The following is a 16,823-nucleotide window of genomic DNA, read 5'->3' as shown; positions in this document are numbered from 1 at the left end:
TCTAAAAGTCCGCCAGTCAACCGGCATACAAGAATGAAGTACAAGGTTAATACGGTTGGCCAGTTTTTCGGTAGGCACATATTAGATTTAGATTAGCACGTATCTTGATCAAATTAAGTCCGTCCTGGTAAAGGGTCAGGTCAAAAGTACCCGAAACCGCCGAGCTTGCATGAAGAGAGTTATGAATGTGGATGAAGCGAAGGAAGTATGCAGAGATCGTGGCAAGTGGAAAGAGGTAGTCTCTGCCTACCCCTTCGGGAAAGAGGCGTGATTTTATGTATGTATGTATGTACATATTAGACAGCCCTATATCGGCGCCGCAGTAACATTTAAGCGCTCACTCCGTAACATTTGTAACTCTAAACATCTGAATTGCTGTGAGCCGTGTGTAGGCGATGTGTTTATATTGATCCGGGAAGTTCGATTATAGATTTGAAAAAGGCCAAGTGCGTGTCGGGATACGGGCTGTATAGTCTTAAGTAAGAGTAAAGAATAAATATACATACATACATACATAAAATTAAGCTTCTTTCCCGGAGGAGTAGGTAGAGATTACCTGTACAAACGTGTTTAATCAATGTATCTCCTCTTTCTGTCATCTTTGCGTATTCCCAGTTGCACCTTTCATCACTATGATTCGGAGCTTGAGGTCCACTTTTGGACTATTCTTGCGCGATGTCTTCAGTTTTCAAGACTATTGGTACGCAAATCATCTTTCGCGAAGTCATTTCAGGATTTCTTCGGCCTATCTTTTCTCACTGCGCGCAGTGGAGGCGGCATAATCTTTATAGTATTATTTTGCCGTACAGTGGATGCAACTTATGTTTTGTTTTGTTTTCATTTCAAAAATAAAGAACACACATTTAAAATCGCGAGCAAGTATGATCAAACAAATGCGCACCAAATTCTAATTGTTTTTTTTTTAACATAAGTATTTTTTAATAACTAATCAGGTTAAAATGATCCCGATATAAAACATGTTTACACCGAATGACCACCAAAATGGACTCCCCCAATTCCGTCAATCTGTATGAAAGGGTTGCATGAGTGCATGCATGCATATCTCGCGTCGACGATCGATGCACTGAACGCCATATCTTTATAAGGTTCATTCACCTTTGCATGGAAACTTTTTTGTGGGAGCAATTTGTACAGAAGAGACAAATAATTTCTGTATATTTTACATATACATACATACAATTATAATCAAATATTTATCCCTTACGGGGTATCCAGAGCCAACAGTCACACAAACACAAGGGCACGTTTAGCTGTATGGATCGCTTTAAAATGGAATTGAGATTCAAATAGTGACAGACAGGTTGCTAGCCCAACGCCTTAAAGAAGAATTCCAAGTTTATTAGCTCTTACTTTAGTCGCCGTTTACGACATCCTTGGGAAAGATATGGAGTTTTCTTCTAAAATACAATTTTTTTTATTGGAACATAGGACATTTCAAACATCACTTGATAATATTTGCAAAATAAGCTTATGTCGAATAAAGTCCTAAAACTAAATTTACAGCCGCTTTTAAAGCACTGCAGAAAAAGCGCTAACAGACTGCGTTGTTCATAGAAATAATGTCTCTTCTATATATTATTCCTCTATGCGGTTCCACAAATCTGCCGTCGGCGTGAACCATGCCAATATTTGTTGCATTCGTTATTTATTGATATGGATGCAGCCATTTTGTTGCAATTCACATATTACCCATTCTGCGGTTGTTTATGTTCGGGTGAATAAAGCACACTTCCAAATACTAACGTATTTCAACGTCGATGAAAATTAATCAATGTAATTTTCTTAACCCAAGAACATTGGGAATAGATAGATAGTTTTTTATTTGTAACTAATATACTACTTAGAGAAAAGTAAAAAAAAACACACGTAGGTACATGGAGGATTGCAGAGATGTTGTAAATTTGTGTGGATCACAAAAACACATTTTTAAATTGGCGCAAAGCGGCTTACGCCTGCCAGTCAAGTTCTTTGTTTGGAGTGAATATTGAGAACTTTTTCTATCAATCTTTTGTTATGTACCATCATTTTAATTATGTGTATTTACAAAAAATATATTTCAATTTCATAAGCGAATGGAAGCACATGTGATTAATGAAACTAAAAATCTTTTCCTATTTAACTAAACACATAACTTGACATCTACTAGACCGAAATAAAAGAAATAAAAAAAAAATAGGTACCTATTTACTTACACCCAGGAAAGAATTTTAGGAACTTTTAAAGGGGACGTACGCATTTACCGAGCTTTTTCCCAACATGTATGGTCAAGTATGACGTAATCGGTATTATGGTTAATGTTATTTTGTACCATATAAACATTGTTTCTTTCTTTCTATAATACGAAAACTATTTCTTTTTCTTCTTATTACGACACATTAACCAGATGGCCTGTATGTCTGAATGTTACGCCTCAGCAACATTCAGTAAACAAGCTTAATTAACCTCAGCCCAATCGCAAAGACGCCACTAAAATATCAAAGGATTTGAAACCGTAATAAACTTTTGATATATCGGCCAAGTGCAAGTCGTGTTTGTTTCTTAAATACATTATGGATAGTTTGAGCGAAAGTGAGTTTATCTATATAATTTCTTTCATACAGCTAGGTTGCAAGATCAATTTAGATGAAAATAAGAAATACTTACATAAATCGCGTCTTTATCTTTACGTGGTATACAGAGCTTACAGTATCCATGACGGTGAACTTGGCATAACAGCTTCCAGCATACCAAAGCTTTGTAAGAGTTCTAGTCGCATCCATAATAGTTCTGGAAATCATGATAGATTTCAGAAAAAGTTCTAGCAAATCAAATGGTATCCTTACCTCCGGTACCAATCAGTCTCGAAAATATTCGAATAAGAGAAAAAATCAAAATATTGAAAAAAATGCGTATCTGTTCCGAATGACAACAGAAACTACTGTTTTTTGAGAAAATTTGGGCATGTAGGTGTACCTTTGGAAAACATTAGGATAAAATTTGAAAAACTAATAAAGTTTCCCAAAATTTCTTCGATACCCAGAATAAGAGAAACTTTTCTAAGATACCCAGAATATTAGAAATTTTTAGTTTTTTGTACTTAGGATAGTATTAAATTACAATTAATAGCGAGTTGATATAAATCTTCTGCAGTTAAGTATATTAAAATAACCCACTGCAGCAACCTTGTAGTATATCTCTGCCAAAAAATGTGAGAAAGGTCAAAAGAAATTGTATTCGTTGTATGCTGATCTCTATAACATCAACATTAGACACTGATAAATATATGAACAAATTAAATACATACATATGGTCACGTCTATATCCCTATCCCTTGCGGGGTAGAAAGAGCCAACAGTCTTGAAAAGACTGAATGGTCACGTTCAGCTATTTGGCTTAATGATAGAATTAAGATTCAAATAGTGACAGGTTGCTAGCCCATCGCCTAAAATAGAATCCCAAGTTTGTAAGCCTATCCCATAAAATATCCAACAAATTAAATCTTCAATTTAAACGGTCTTATAAATAAACACATCATTTTTCTATTAAAAATGTGTATTAGTGTCATTCATATGGGTCATTGCAAGCAGCCGGCGGACGTACTCTGAATGAACAAAATGTAGAAAAAAACTCTTAATAACATATGATTATCATCCGCTAAGAACTTACTTTTTGACTATAGGTATATTTACGGATAACGGGACTGTCATTATTCCAAACGAATTAAATGACTTGATCTGAAGCCATTTTCTTTGCAATTTTTATCTTACATATATGTATGTATGTATTTTAAACTCTTATAGAGAGTTATGAATGTGGATGAAGCGAAAGAAGTAGGTATGCAGAGATCGTGGCTAGTGAAAAGTTGTAGTCTCTGTCTACCCATCCGGCGTAATGATATGTATGTACTAGGTATGTAGGCGAGCTGGAGGGTATGTAAGTAGACGAAGATGATTAGATTAATATTAATCTCAATATTTGTTTAACACGATACCTACTCTATAGGGATTCGTATTTATTTTAGTTGTGACGGAAATAATCTGCAAGTGGGGCGACGATATGGATCTTATCATCTGAAGAATGAATCCGATGTCCAGCTGATCTAAAAATATCTTTAAACAACACTCAATGGTTCATTTCAACTTGTTTTGTAGGTCCAGCGAATAGAAACACATTAACTAACACAACAAATAGTGTAAATCTATAGTTTAAATATTTTCTCGTACTTGGAATGGAACCCAAACCCACCTTGGAGCCGATGGACATACTTACCTCTGAGCCAGAACATCTTCAAATGTGCCTTAGATGTTATTAAAATCATTTTGAATAGAAAATATCAGGCCCCTTTAGCCGTTTTCAGTGGCAGGACAGTTTAAAAATGTTGACCATTTTCTCAATGGTTTTATTTTGATGAAAAGATGTGTTCACTGTTAACCCCTCCGGGAAAGAGGCGTGATTTTATGTACTACTCTGTCAAGAAAGTAGCAGGAAAAGATCAATAATACACAAACTGTTTGTTATTCATCCAAATTTATTTTATCACCTTCAATATATGCTATGAACGAATAATCCAATCATCAAAACATTTTTTAAACGCTGTTTCCGGAATCGAGGTCAGTTCTCGCCGCGAATTCTCTTTTATGTCTTCTACCGATTGAAAACGGGTGCCACGAAGTGGTAATTTGAGTTTAGGAAAAAGAAAAAAGTCGGCTGGAGCATATCTGGTGAATATGGTGGTTGCTCGATGGTATTTGTTGAGTGTTTGGTTAAAAATTCGTTCACAATGATGGCCTTGTGCGAAGGTGCATTATCATGGTGCAAAATCCAAGAATTTTCTTTCCACAAATCTGGCCTTTTTCGTCGGATTTGCTCTCTTAAACGCCGCATAACACTCAAATAATATTCCTTATTTACCGTTTGACCTTCCGGCAAGAATTCCGAGTGCACAACACCGCGATAGTCAAAAACAGTCAACATGACTTTGACTTTTGAACGACTTTGGCGTGGTTTTTTCGGTTTCGGTTCAGTTGGAAGGCGCCACTCCGAAGCTTGTTGACTAGTTTGCATGTCAAACTCGTAAACCCACGTCTCGTCACCAGTAACAATGCGTTTCATGAATGTTGGGTCGGAATTGACTCGTTCTAGCATGTCCTCAGCGACTCTCATGCGATTGAGTTTTTGAAAAAAATTCAGGTCTTTTGGGACTAGCCGAGCGGCAACATGTTTCATACCCAAATTATTAGTTAAAATGGTACGGATCGACTCGTGAGATACAAAAAGTTCGGTGGCTATCTCTCTCAAAGTTGAATGAGGATTTTCAGTCACTATTTCCTTCACTTTTGCGATGTTAACTTCAGTTGCAGACGTTGATGGCCTACCAGAGCGAGGCAAATCTTCCATCACATCTCGACCGCTTTTGAACGCTTTGTACCACTCATAAGCACGAGTTTTTGATAAAGTCGATTCACCGTAAGCCTTCTGTAACATTTTCAGTGACTCCGAACACGATATTCCATTGGCAATGCAAAATTTAAGACAAACTCTTTGTTCGATGTTTTTATCCATTATGAAATTAGCAATACACACTAGATATGATATAACTAAAAATAGCACTGTATTTAATGTAAACAATAGATGCAACTCAAACTCCGCGCCAAAATGGAAAACAGTTGTGCCAATCTAACAACAACAAAAAAAACAAAAATTTGAATTTGGAACCATAAATAAATAATCCATTCCCGATACTTTTCTGACTGAATGTAGGTATATTAATTAAATAACATTAATATGTTATAACCTAGTCAATCGCTATCTTTTCTAGATTCCAGCCCTTGAAGAATGATACGCGCGACGCCGTTATTATCGCGCGAAGAACTATTGCTGTCCCTTTTCAAGTCATATTAAAAAGCAAAACATTAATAGTTTTTTGGACGACAAAAACGCGCGTGCCTTCCTACCGGGGCTGATTTAATGAAAAGTTTACTCAGAAACACATTTGATTTTATTGCTTTACATGACATGAAAATGTTTCTTGAAAATTAATAGTCCTGAAATTGCGATGACATTCTATAAAATTATAAAGATTTGTTTACGTTCAAATTATGATGTTTTCAGAATTTATATATGACGTATTAGGGGTGCAATAAATCAATGTTATAACCTTTAGAGTATATGTATGAAGGACAGACAATACATTAATACGTATTATCACCTCTTTATCCCTTGCGGGGTAGACAGAGCTAGGTCTTGTTAAATTTAGTAGGCCTTTCAGCTGTATTGCTACCAAACCATAGCTAAAATTAGTAGATATTACCTAATTATGAGCTCTCACGTTACCGTGTAAGTGACTGAGAGGAATGTGTAAAATTTTTCATTGGAGTACAAGTAAAATTTCTAAGTTATAGCCATAATTGAGTTGTCATGTTGTTAGGATCGTGTTTAGGATACACTGATAAATAATTAGAGTGTCGTACATACGTACATATAATCGCGTCTATATCACTTGCGGAATAAACAGAACCAACAGTCTTGAAAAGAACGAAAGGGATGGATTTGAGATTCAAATAATGACAGGTTGCTAGCACATCGCAAACAAGGAGAATCCCAATTTTATTAGCCTTTCCCTTAGTCGCCTTTTACAACATCCATGGGAAAGATATAAGAGTGGTCGGGAAGCAGATGGCACTTAGATGAGATTATCATGAATATTATTTTATTATTATTATTCATTCATTTAATTTTCAATCTATTTATAAGTACTGTCACATATGTGTATATATAATATACATACAGATATATGTACATAGCCTAAAGTTGGCACCGCTAGGCCTCGTAAATCATTCGTCGCCCAATCCAGAGCATTGACATACAGACATACACACAGTGCTGTATATATTTAGAACATATTTTTATGAATATCAAACTGACTGTATGTTGATTTAGAACGTAAATTTCGCGTTAACTGGATGGAACTGGATTTTTATATTTAGTACGTGTAGAAAATGTTGTGTTAATAGCTTCTACTTGTGGATTCGCTCCCGTGGGATTTTCTGGATAAAAATATTCATAAACTTTCCACATTTTGGAAACCAAATTTTGTATTTTCAAGATTTTATTTGTTTTATAAAAAAAAAATAGGACCACTTCATTTCTTTCTTGTGGATGGCGTTAAAGGCAACTATGGGACAGGCTTACATACTTGGGATTCATCATTTATGTATGTATGTTTATTTCTCCTCCACTCCATCCCAATCTTTTGTAGGCCTAAAAGTTTGTAATAAATTGAATGAATGTAAGGATTTGTGTGTGTGTGTGTGTGTATTTGTGACTCTTTCACGCAAAATCTGCTGGGCGGATTTTGATGAAAATGTAGAAGAAAAGGTATAACGTGTTATAACTTACACATTTTCTATATTTCATTACTGTATAAAATTCAATCATTAATCCCTCGGAAAAATTTAAAAATTTGAGTTACATATGTCATTCAGATATTCCGAATCTAGTCCATTAGAAATTTGCGAAGCATAAACGATTTTATTGTGTGCATATTATTGTTTGCAGTCTCTTGGAACTGCATTCTAAGACCGGAATAGATGAACGGGAGTGACCTATCACATTAGAGTTATATTTAGGGCTCGCAACCCTGTATTGTAATATAATAAACCTTTTTTTTATTTATTTATTAATACAGACAGATTACAGAATTGCATTATTATCCTTAGGAAATGTATATATAAATTGATTTCCTTCCACCCAAAGGTTGACTGGAAGAGATTGCTTTAGCGATAAGTCCGCCTTTGTACCATCTATAACTGCTTTGTGTTGTTTTGTATGTTTTACTCTTATGGTGCAATAAAGAGTTTTATCTATCTATCTATACTTTTGGTTTCCCCTGCTTCTTTTCACAGCTCCCGGGCTGATATAAGCCTTTGACCTTCTTCAGCTCTCACCAAGTTAAGTAGCTCGCTGTCCTCTGGCGGTAACTCGTTGGATCTCGTGTCTATAGTTAAACCCACGTAAACTTGTCCGCTAATAAAGGTTGTAGTTATTCTATACATCTAAGTATCTCTCATCTCTGTTATCTGGGACGTTTTAGAAGTCACAAATTTTGTAATTAACATTATTTAGCCTATCCCTAAGTCGCCTTTTATGTTTTCAAGTGAAAGAAATGATGTGGTCCTATTCTTAAATGCCTAGAACCATACGGCTCATGCCTTTCCCATCGATGTCGTAAAAGGCGACTATGGGATGGGCTAATTAACTTAGGATTCTTCTGTTAGGCGATGGGAGATGTCACTATTTGAATCAAAATTCCATCACTATAAGGCATAAAACTGAACGCGGCCTTTCAGTCCTTTCGAGACTGTTGGCTCTGTCTGCCCCGTAAAGGATGAATACGTGAAATATGTATGTTTCTATTCGTAATATTGGAAAAAGTGAAAACTGGTAAGTAGACTGTAATTAAATTATTCTGAATTCTGTCGATATAGAGCACAGCCCTATATGAAACTCTAGTATTATGTAAAACAATATGTTTCGCTTCGTGTCCTGTTGTCAGCCGAAGATTATTATGAGCGAGGAAATGGATTATAAATGTGAATCCAATGGCTGAATTATCATTTCGACACATACATGTATAAAATAAAATTACGCCTCTGGAAGGATAGGCAGAGACTACAATCTTTCCACTTGCAACGATCTCTGCATAGTACTTCTTTCGCTTCGTCCACATTCGTAACTCTTTTCATGTAAGCTAGGTAGGTAAGTTGTGGATACTCTTAACCTGACTTTTTGCCAGGACATACTTGATTTGACCAAGGTACGTGTGAAGTATGCAGGGATCGCGGTAAGAGGAAAGATATAGTCTCTGCCTACTATCCCGCGAGAGATGCGTGATTTTTTCATGTAAGTGTGTATGTGCTTTGATGATGTAACTCAATCATTAATTTTTAACGGCCATCGATATTTTCCATTCAGAGGTTGAAAAACCGCGAAAACATACAAACTACGATCTGTCGTAAAATATTATATGTCGGCCTTGGGACTTCATCCGGGAAAATAAATCAATGGTTGTTTATTAAATGTATGTTATTGTAAACCTTTGTGGTTAAGGTTGATGTGATTTTTTTCATAATCATCTTTCTCCTTTGGTGTTAGTCTTGGGTACATCCTCACCTTTCTGGAGAAGAGGTGTGCCTTTTATTACGATCCAGGATTGGGTAAGACAGGTTTTAACACGAAGCGGCCACCGTCCCCGCAACATTTTTAATTTTAAAAAAATATTTTCTGTACAAAATACACAGATTGAGTTAGCCTCGAAGTAAGTTCGAAACTTGTGTTACGAGATACTAACTCAACGATACTATATTTTAATAAATACTTATATAGATAAACATCCAAGACGTTTACGTTTAACGAGAGTCTCTCATCATGCCCTGGCCGGGATTCGAACCCGGGACCTTCAGTGTCACAGACAAGCGCACTAACGCTGCGCCACAGAAGATGCCATCAAACCTTTAACAGCCTTACTTTGTGAACTGAACCTTTAACCTTTGAAAGGGACCTAATATTGGATCATGGTTACAGATCCAGTTGCTTGAATGTGATTATTTTTACACTATGTCTTCTTTCGCATCGGTTAGCACTCAAACTTATGTACGTAACTCAGCTAACATACATTACTACATGACCGAAGTAGGATTCATATGTAACCTATTATATGTTGTACAGTCAACCTGGTATAACTACATTGCTTCCTATAAAATCATATGTTCTATATGAAACTAGAACGTTCTGAAATACATACAAAGATCAATAATTTTCTCATTATGACGCAGGTCTATTGAAAACAATATCGTCGGCCGCCGTTGCTACGTCACCAACGGTTTATAGGTTATTCATTGCACATACATCTTCCGTTAGTCATGTTATCATGTTTGATCACTGACGTGAATTATACAAATACGCTGGATTAAATATTTGTTAAATTTAAATTCAAATTAAAAATTTTTATTCATTTTATATAATACTTCATATCGCTTAATAATTGTCAAATCTTTTGGTTTCATAACCTTGGTTGACGTCAAATAAATTACTTAAAACTAAGTTTACTGCCGCTTCCAAGGCGTCAGTGCATAAGAAGTGGTAACAAACTGCACTGCAGCATTTTCTTCACACATGAAGTGTGATGAACTTCTCTTATTACAAAATATTAACCCTGACATATACAAGTCTAGTTGTCTATTATTTTGTTCGAGACACCAACGTAATGACACATTAACATATATACATATGATCACGTCTATATCCCTTGCGGGGTAGACAGAGCCAGCAGTCTTGAAAGACTGAAAGGCCACGTTCAGCTGATAGACTTCATGATAAAGCTTATAGGCACATCGCCTAAAAGAAGAAGCCCAAGTTTATAAGCCTATCCATTAGTCGCCTTTTACGACATCCGTGGGAAAGAGACTAAGTGGTCCTATTCTTTTTTATATTGGTGTCGGAATCCACACGGCATCTCATGACACATTTACTGCGAATTTAGTAACAGTTTGGCATTGTCGGTCGACGATAAAGTCGGTTGACCATTTTACTACAAAGGTAAACCTTTGAAAAAAAATTCTTAACTTTAGAAACTCTTGGCACTACTTTGTCATAACTTATAACTAGATAGGTACCCATTCCATATTGAGGGAGACGTGACAAAACATGGTTTAATTTAGGCTTTTTTCTATTTGTTTTATGATATTAGGTAATCAATGAAGTATATGTATGTATGCCCTTAAATTCTCTATCAAATAATGAAATACCTTTCCCAAAGTATAGACATACACATACAAACATACATACATGAATCACGCCTCTTTCCCGGAGAGGTGGGCAGAGACCACATCTTTCCATTTGCCACGATCGCTGCACAGTATAATAATTTAAGTATAGTTCAGTTCACATAAACTTATAAATATTAAGTCCAGAGTATCTACATTATAACGTCAGTGTGTACAATATATATGAGAAAACAAAGTCAGTTTATTACGTTATACTATTCTGAATAACTTTCTGTAGTTCCGCCATTAGTTCATTCATGAAACTATAATTACATCAAGTATTACGTCTTGTGATTTCTGATTCAGCAGAGTCCACTTGTTTTCATATACATAGTTTAGCTTTTAGAAAAGCTCTATCCAAGTTTTAACGATCAGCTTTGAAGCGATTTCTATTGGAAAATGTCAGAATAATGTAAGACTATATTTCTGGTCTAGGGAACCTAGGAGGATTTAGCAAAAGCCCCGCGGATATAAACGGGATTTTTGATTTTAAGCGGGCGAAGCCATGGATGTGCTCTAAGTATAAAATGAATAATACATTCATATAATCACGTCTATATCCCTTGCAGGGTAGACAGAGCCAACGGTCTTAAAAAGACTGATAGGCCACATTCTGCTGTTTGACTTTATAATAGAATTCCCAGCCAACACAGTATAGCTGTATAAATTTTGCGTAAAAGCAATCTTTTAACTTTAAGCTGGATAAAGTATTGTATAACTTCTGTGTAAGCGCTTATACAGGTGATATTCAAGCAATTTGGGCACAAAATATCTTGCTTCAATTTGGTTAACAGTTGATTAATAGCCACATAGCAGCTGAATAAATGTACGACACACTGAATATCTTCTGCATAAATTCTGATTTTTCTTTAGTCCAGAAATTATACATCTTTTATGCAGTTGTTAATTTGTGAGTTCAGATATTCAAATGATATACGAAATTCCGATCTTTGGAGTAGTTTTACAAATAAATTATTCAAGTAAAAAGTATTTTTTATTGTGACGGGATAAATTTGTGTCGCTTAGTTCAAAATATTGTAAATGGTCGCCGATATAAAATAGCGTAAATGATTTCATACATTTTAAGTAAGTTTAAGGTGAATTATATAAACGCATGGCACTTTACTGTGAATTATCAACATGATCATTATACATTTTTTGAGCGCCTCAAGATAAAGCTATATTTTAAAAGGTAAACAAATGTGAAATAATATTTAAATTAAATGATCTTTACTTTTTATCAAATTTCAGTCCCAGCAAGTAATGAGAATCAAATTTTGTATACCTGATAATGTTTCCTACTCACTAAACAAAGTGTTTCATAAGATAAATGTTGAGGATTTATAAAAATAGGTTTATGTCGAACGTTAGTTAATGGCGGAAGGCCAATTTGAATTAAAGTGTTTATATCAGTGATTATTTTGCTTATTTTTGCATAATAGTTCACATACTACTACATATCCAGAAATTATTTGGTTTAAAGTACAATAATTATATATTTATCAGCAAAAGGTCTTAAATTACATAAAACAGTATACTTTTATTCAGCTTTTTAGGGTGCTTTTTTATAGAAAATAAATCCATGAATATTTGAGGGTGATGGGACCTATACTAATGTAGGTATTTATAGTATTTATAGTACTACTATGAATGACGCATTGCGTAATATTAAGTTAGACAATTGTTTATATTACCAACTAAAATTGTAGGTAGTTGCAACCAAAAGTTTCGCGCTTGTTACAAAATACACCCAAGAGCACCTAATTATATTTCCATTTAAATCTATTTTTTAATATCTTTTACACATATGTATGTATTGTCATTATCTGCACCTAAAGTTGGACCCAGTCTATGTGTTTGAATCACTAATCCTGATGGTGATGCATAATCATCGTGGTCAGAACCCTCTTCAACTTTGTTGGTCGCACTTGGCCCGGGCCCATTTGTATCAGATGTTAAACTCTTTTCTATTACTGTACAGATACTATTTTTTATCTTTACATACTCTCGTGAACATTTTCTTCTTGTTCCTCCCGTTCTCTTTTTTTTTCCATGAATCATTTACTCTTTTGTTATTATTTTTCTGAGGAGGCATATTGTTGATTTTGTCACAAAATGGTGAAATATCTGGATAGAAACATACGATATCTTCAACTAATCAGTTATTTGCTGCTTAAGATACCCACATTTGTAACTGATATTGTTTTAAGTTTAACATAAAGACAATTGTATGCTAATAGCGCTATAAGTTTGGTAAAACAAGGAGTTTATTTTCAATTTTGCAGAAGTTAGCTGTAAAAAGAAGAAAATATCTAAATTATTCAGCATCTGAATAAATTAGTACCATTTCGTACACTAAACAGCTTAAAGAAAGTATTTCGTCTAATATTCAGCGTTTTGCTGTTTAACTGCTTTTCTTTAAAATGTTATACAGGTCAATGCAAAAATTTCAGCTAATGTGCAGATAATAGCTGTTTCAATTACTTTTATTTGAATATCGCTTGTTTAGCAGATACTACTCTTGATTATTATTCAGCTTGAAAAAATACCGCGAACTTTATGCAGAATTTAGTAAGCTTACAACATTATTTTTATTTAAGAACTCTCTTATTCAAAATTAAGCCATAACATCAGCTGTAATACATAATTAATAAAGCTTGACACTGCTTATTGCGGTATATTTTCGCTATTATCTGGCTTATGTGTTGGCTGGGTTGAGATTCAAATAGTGAGAGGTTGCTAGCCTGTCGCCTTAAAGAAGAATTCCAAGTTTTTAATATGAATAATGCTCCATTAAATTATCGTATGGTAAAATTCTCACGGGAGTAGAACCTCAAGCATCAGCTAGTTATGTCATCAAACAAGTCTGCTTGTTCAATTAGAGAGAAATATGGCAAGAGTCGTAAACCGACATCACGTGACATACAAACACACAAAGCTTACGCCATAAGGAAACAGTAATCAGCTGTAACCTTGACTGCGAAGGAACCAGAGGGGCTATTAACGAACCATAATAAGATATATAATTTACTAGCTGCGCCTACGACTTCGTCTGTGTGAAATATTTATTTTGGGCATCATTGAAGCCCTCAAGGATGAATAATTTTCCCCTTTTTTTCGCATTTTCCATTATTTCTTCTCTCCTAATAGTTGCAGCGTGATGTTATATTTATTATACAGCCTAAAGCCTTTCAACACAAAAAGAAATTTTCAATTCGAACCAGTAGTTGCTGAGATTAGCGTGTTCAAACCAACTCTTCAGCTTCATAATATTAGTTTAGATTTATAACTAGCGTGTATTTAGCGTTATCTATAAAAAGCGGCGAACTTAACACCACATAAAAGTAGACGAATTTGGCGCCACTTTCAAAAGAATACAGGTATTTCGCAAATCCCAAGGGAACTATAGTTTTTAGAAGGATGAAAGGTAACAACATACCTATGTATGAAATAGATTAGTTTTCCAAATAGGCTTCGTTTCCGAAGTGCAAATGTAGAAGAATCGGCGAAACTACTGCAAACTATCTACACTGCAGCATTTTCACTAGACGTCATTTTTGACATTTTAATTGACACAATTGTTAGTTAAGGGTATATCGCTATAGTTTTCACGAAGTGAGTTCTGTATGACCTTAAAAAAACTTGCAAGGGAACCTAGTTCGGCTTGGATAATGATAACACATATATATTCAGTTGCCTAAATGTGAAGATTTTTCAAGATATTTTATCACACCGTAAACACCCCTAATAGAAGGTAGGTACTTTAGGTGTCTCTTTGGCATTGATTAAAACAAAAAGAAAATACGGTCGAATTAAAACCTCCTTTTGGAAGTCGGTTAAAAATGGCCGTTAGGTGTTTCTTAAAACTGTCTAACATATAGATAGGTTCCGCTAGTGAAAATGGGGATTGTCGTTAACTTTGATTATTAAAAATTATTTTCGTTAAAGAAATTTAAGATATAGGTCCCTTAATCAAAAATGGGTATCATGCATTATGTCGATAAAAGATCGACACACATATATCGCTCTTAATGAAAAGAGAAAGTAGTTAAAGTAATTAGAACTAAGAAGTTGATTTAATCCAATAATCTGAGTGAAAGAGTAGATTAACGCTTCCAATGATTTCATTCCCAAACTTGTTAATTAAGAGGTCCTTGAACTAACTGGAGTTTGTTTTAGGTTTAGAGAGCAATCAAGAGAAAGTTTTCGGGATTAATTGCCTACATATTCTGAAGACTTGATTGAATCCTTAGTCGTTGGAAAGTACAGAAAAACTTTTGTGGACTCTCAAAAGTTTTTCTTTTTTTATAATTTCGTAATTTATTGCTAGTTGTTCGCCGCGATCTTTTAATTTATATAAAATTGTGAATATTTCAAAAACGACTATTGATAGACTATACACATCATTTAAATTTCATCAAAATCAAACCAATGGTTAAAAAGTTAACGCGTTAGTAATATACAAATAGAAAAATAATATATTTTTCCGCAAGTTGATTTGTGGATTATAAGAATTTGGATTTCGTAAATAAATAGTCTTACTTTATGAGGCTTAGAATGTAGCAATTTACAGATTTTCAACGTTTTTATGCAGCCTCCTACAATCTCTAAGTATTTGGAGTGTTCATTTTACTCTGTGTCTGAAAGTTAAATGTATACACCAGGATACTATGAGATCCACAATCATTAATCAAACGGCATGGAAATATATTTATGTGGAAAGTTTTGTGATAAACATACACGAAAACTTTGTTTATGTGTTATGATTTACGCACGATACAATATACCGATTTTTCCTGTATTTCGCTTATAATTGTCGATGAAAGAAGATCTGGAAGTTTAATTTGTGCCTGTTTCTGCCCGTATTGATAATATTAATCATTGTAATTAATCGAAACAAAATATGTTTTTTTTTATTATGTAAGCCACGGTATTAAGAAGAAATATCGATAAGACAGGTATTTACATAGATACAAAAGTGACCGACATCTGTACACTGAAGCCACCAGTCGGATTTCAAAATATTTGATTTAAATTTTACGGTCTAGGTATGAACCTACTGCCTGCCTGACATCTGCCCTCGTTGGAATGATGATTCTTTAGACTCAAAAATCCTCCACTGGATATAAAAACTTAAAAAAGGAATAATAATGCACTGTAACTTTTGAAAGGACCTAATAAACAATGTTTTCGTTTTGTTATAAATCTGCCAGTAAACGATCGATTGCGTTTAGGTACCTAATCGATTAATCGAATCTTTAAGAACAACACATGCGTCGTATCTACGTGCCGACATTGACAGAAACGATGATTGACATTTCTCCGGGTCAAATGTAAACAAACACCAAAAATCAATTCACATTCATCTGTAAACAAACGCTTCCACTCAGAAAGACGGAAAAAGCAATGATTACAAACCTTAATTGTAGCAAACGTTCCGTTTCTTGATAAAAAAAATAAACTTCACAAGAAACAAATAAAAACACAGTTAACCACACCGCGAACACTCAAAACTAACTGAACAAATAAAACTTGAAAAGGAACGTCACAAGTTGAAAACAGAAAACCGCGGCAACTCGATTCCAATTTCAAAACCGCACTGCTTTCAAGCGCATCCAAACTAGAAGAGGCCAGTATTTTTTTTCACTCATAAAAATAACTTTGTATAATCTGTGGAAAACATTTTTCCGTATAATAACGTAAACATTCGGAGCGCGGGAATGCGTATACGCTTGTTTGACATCGCGATTTCGACTGGCTAATTTTAACAATGTTGATCTTACGTTCGGATGCATCGAGATCTCGATTCTGTATCGATTTGATTCGTCATCGATGCGCTTGCGATTAACCTGCTGTTTTTGCTCGAGTGATCGTCCGATAACGCTGAACAGATGTTTTATGGGGTTCCTTTTAAAGCACGAACCATTTGGGATTTATATGTAACTCATACAATTTGAAAACTTCTGTCAGTCCCGTGCATATTTAAAACATTTACATATA

At 34.7% G+C, this 16,823-nt stretch overlaps 1 protein-coding gene across 1 annotated transcript in view; it reads right to left on the bottom strand.

The window, feature by feature from the left end:
* Positions 1-16,562, bottom strand: part of LOC106141646 (uncharacterized) — a 45,266-nt gene extending 28,704 nt beyond the window's left edge. The window contains exon 1 of the mRNA XM_060951667.1: positions 16,242-16,562. The gene's annotated coding sequence lies outside the window, so the exon portion shown is untranslated. The remainder of the gene's footprint in view (positions 1-16,241) is intronic.
* Between the last annotated feature and the right edge of the window lie 261 nt (positions 16,563-16,823).

The sequence above is a fragment of the Amyelois transitella genome, chromosome 25 (genome assembly GCF_032362555.1).
Source record: "Amyelois transitella isolate CPQ chromosome 25, ilAmyTran1.1, whole genome shotgun sequence".
NCBI classification, from domain to species: domain Eukaryota; kingdom Metazoa; phylum Arthropoda; class Insecta; order Lepidoptera; family Pyralidae; genus Amyelois; species Amyelois transitella.
This window is presented reverse-complemented; position numbering and strand designations above follow the sequence as displayed.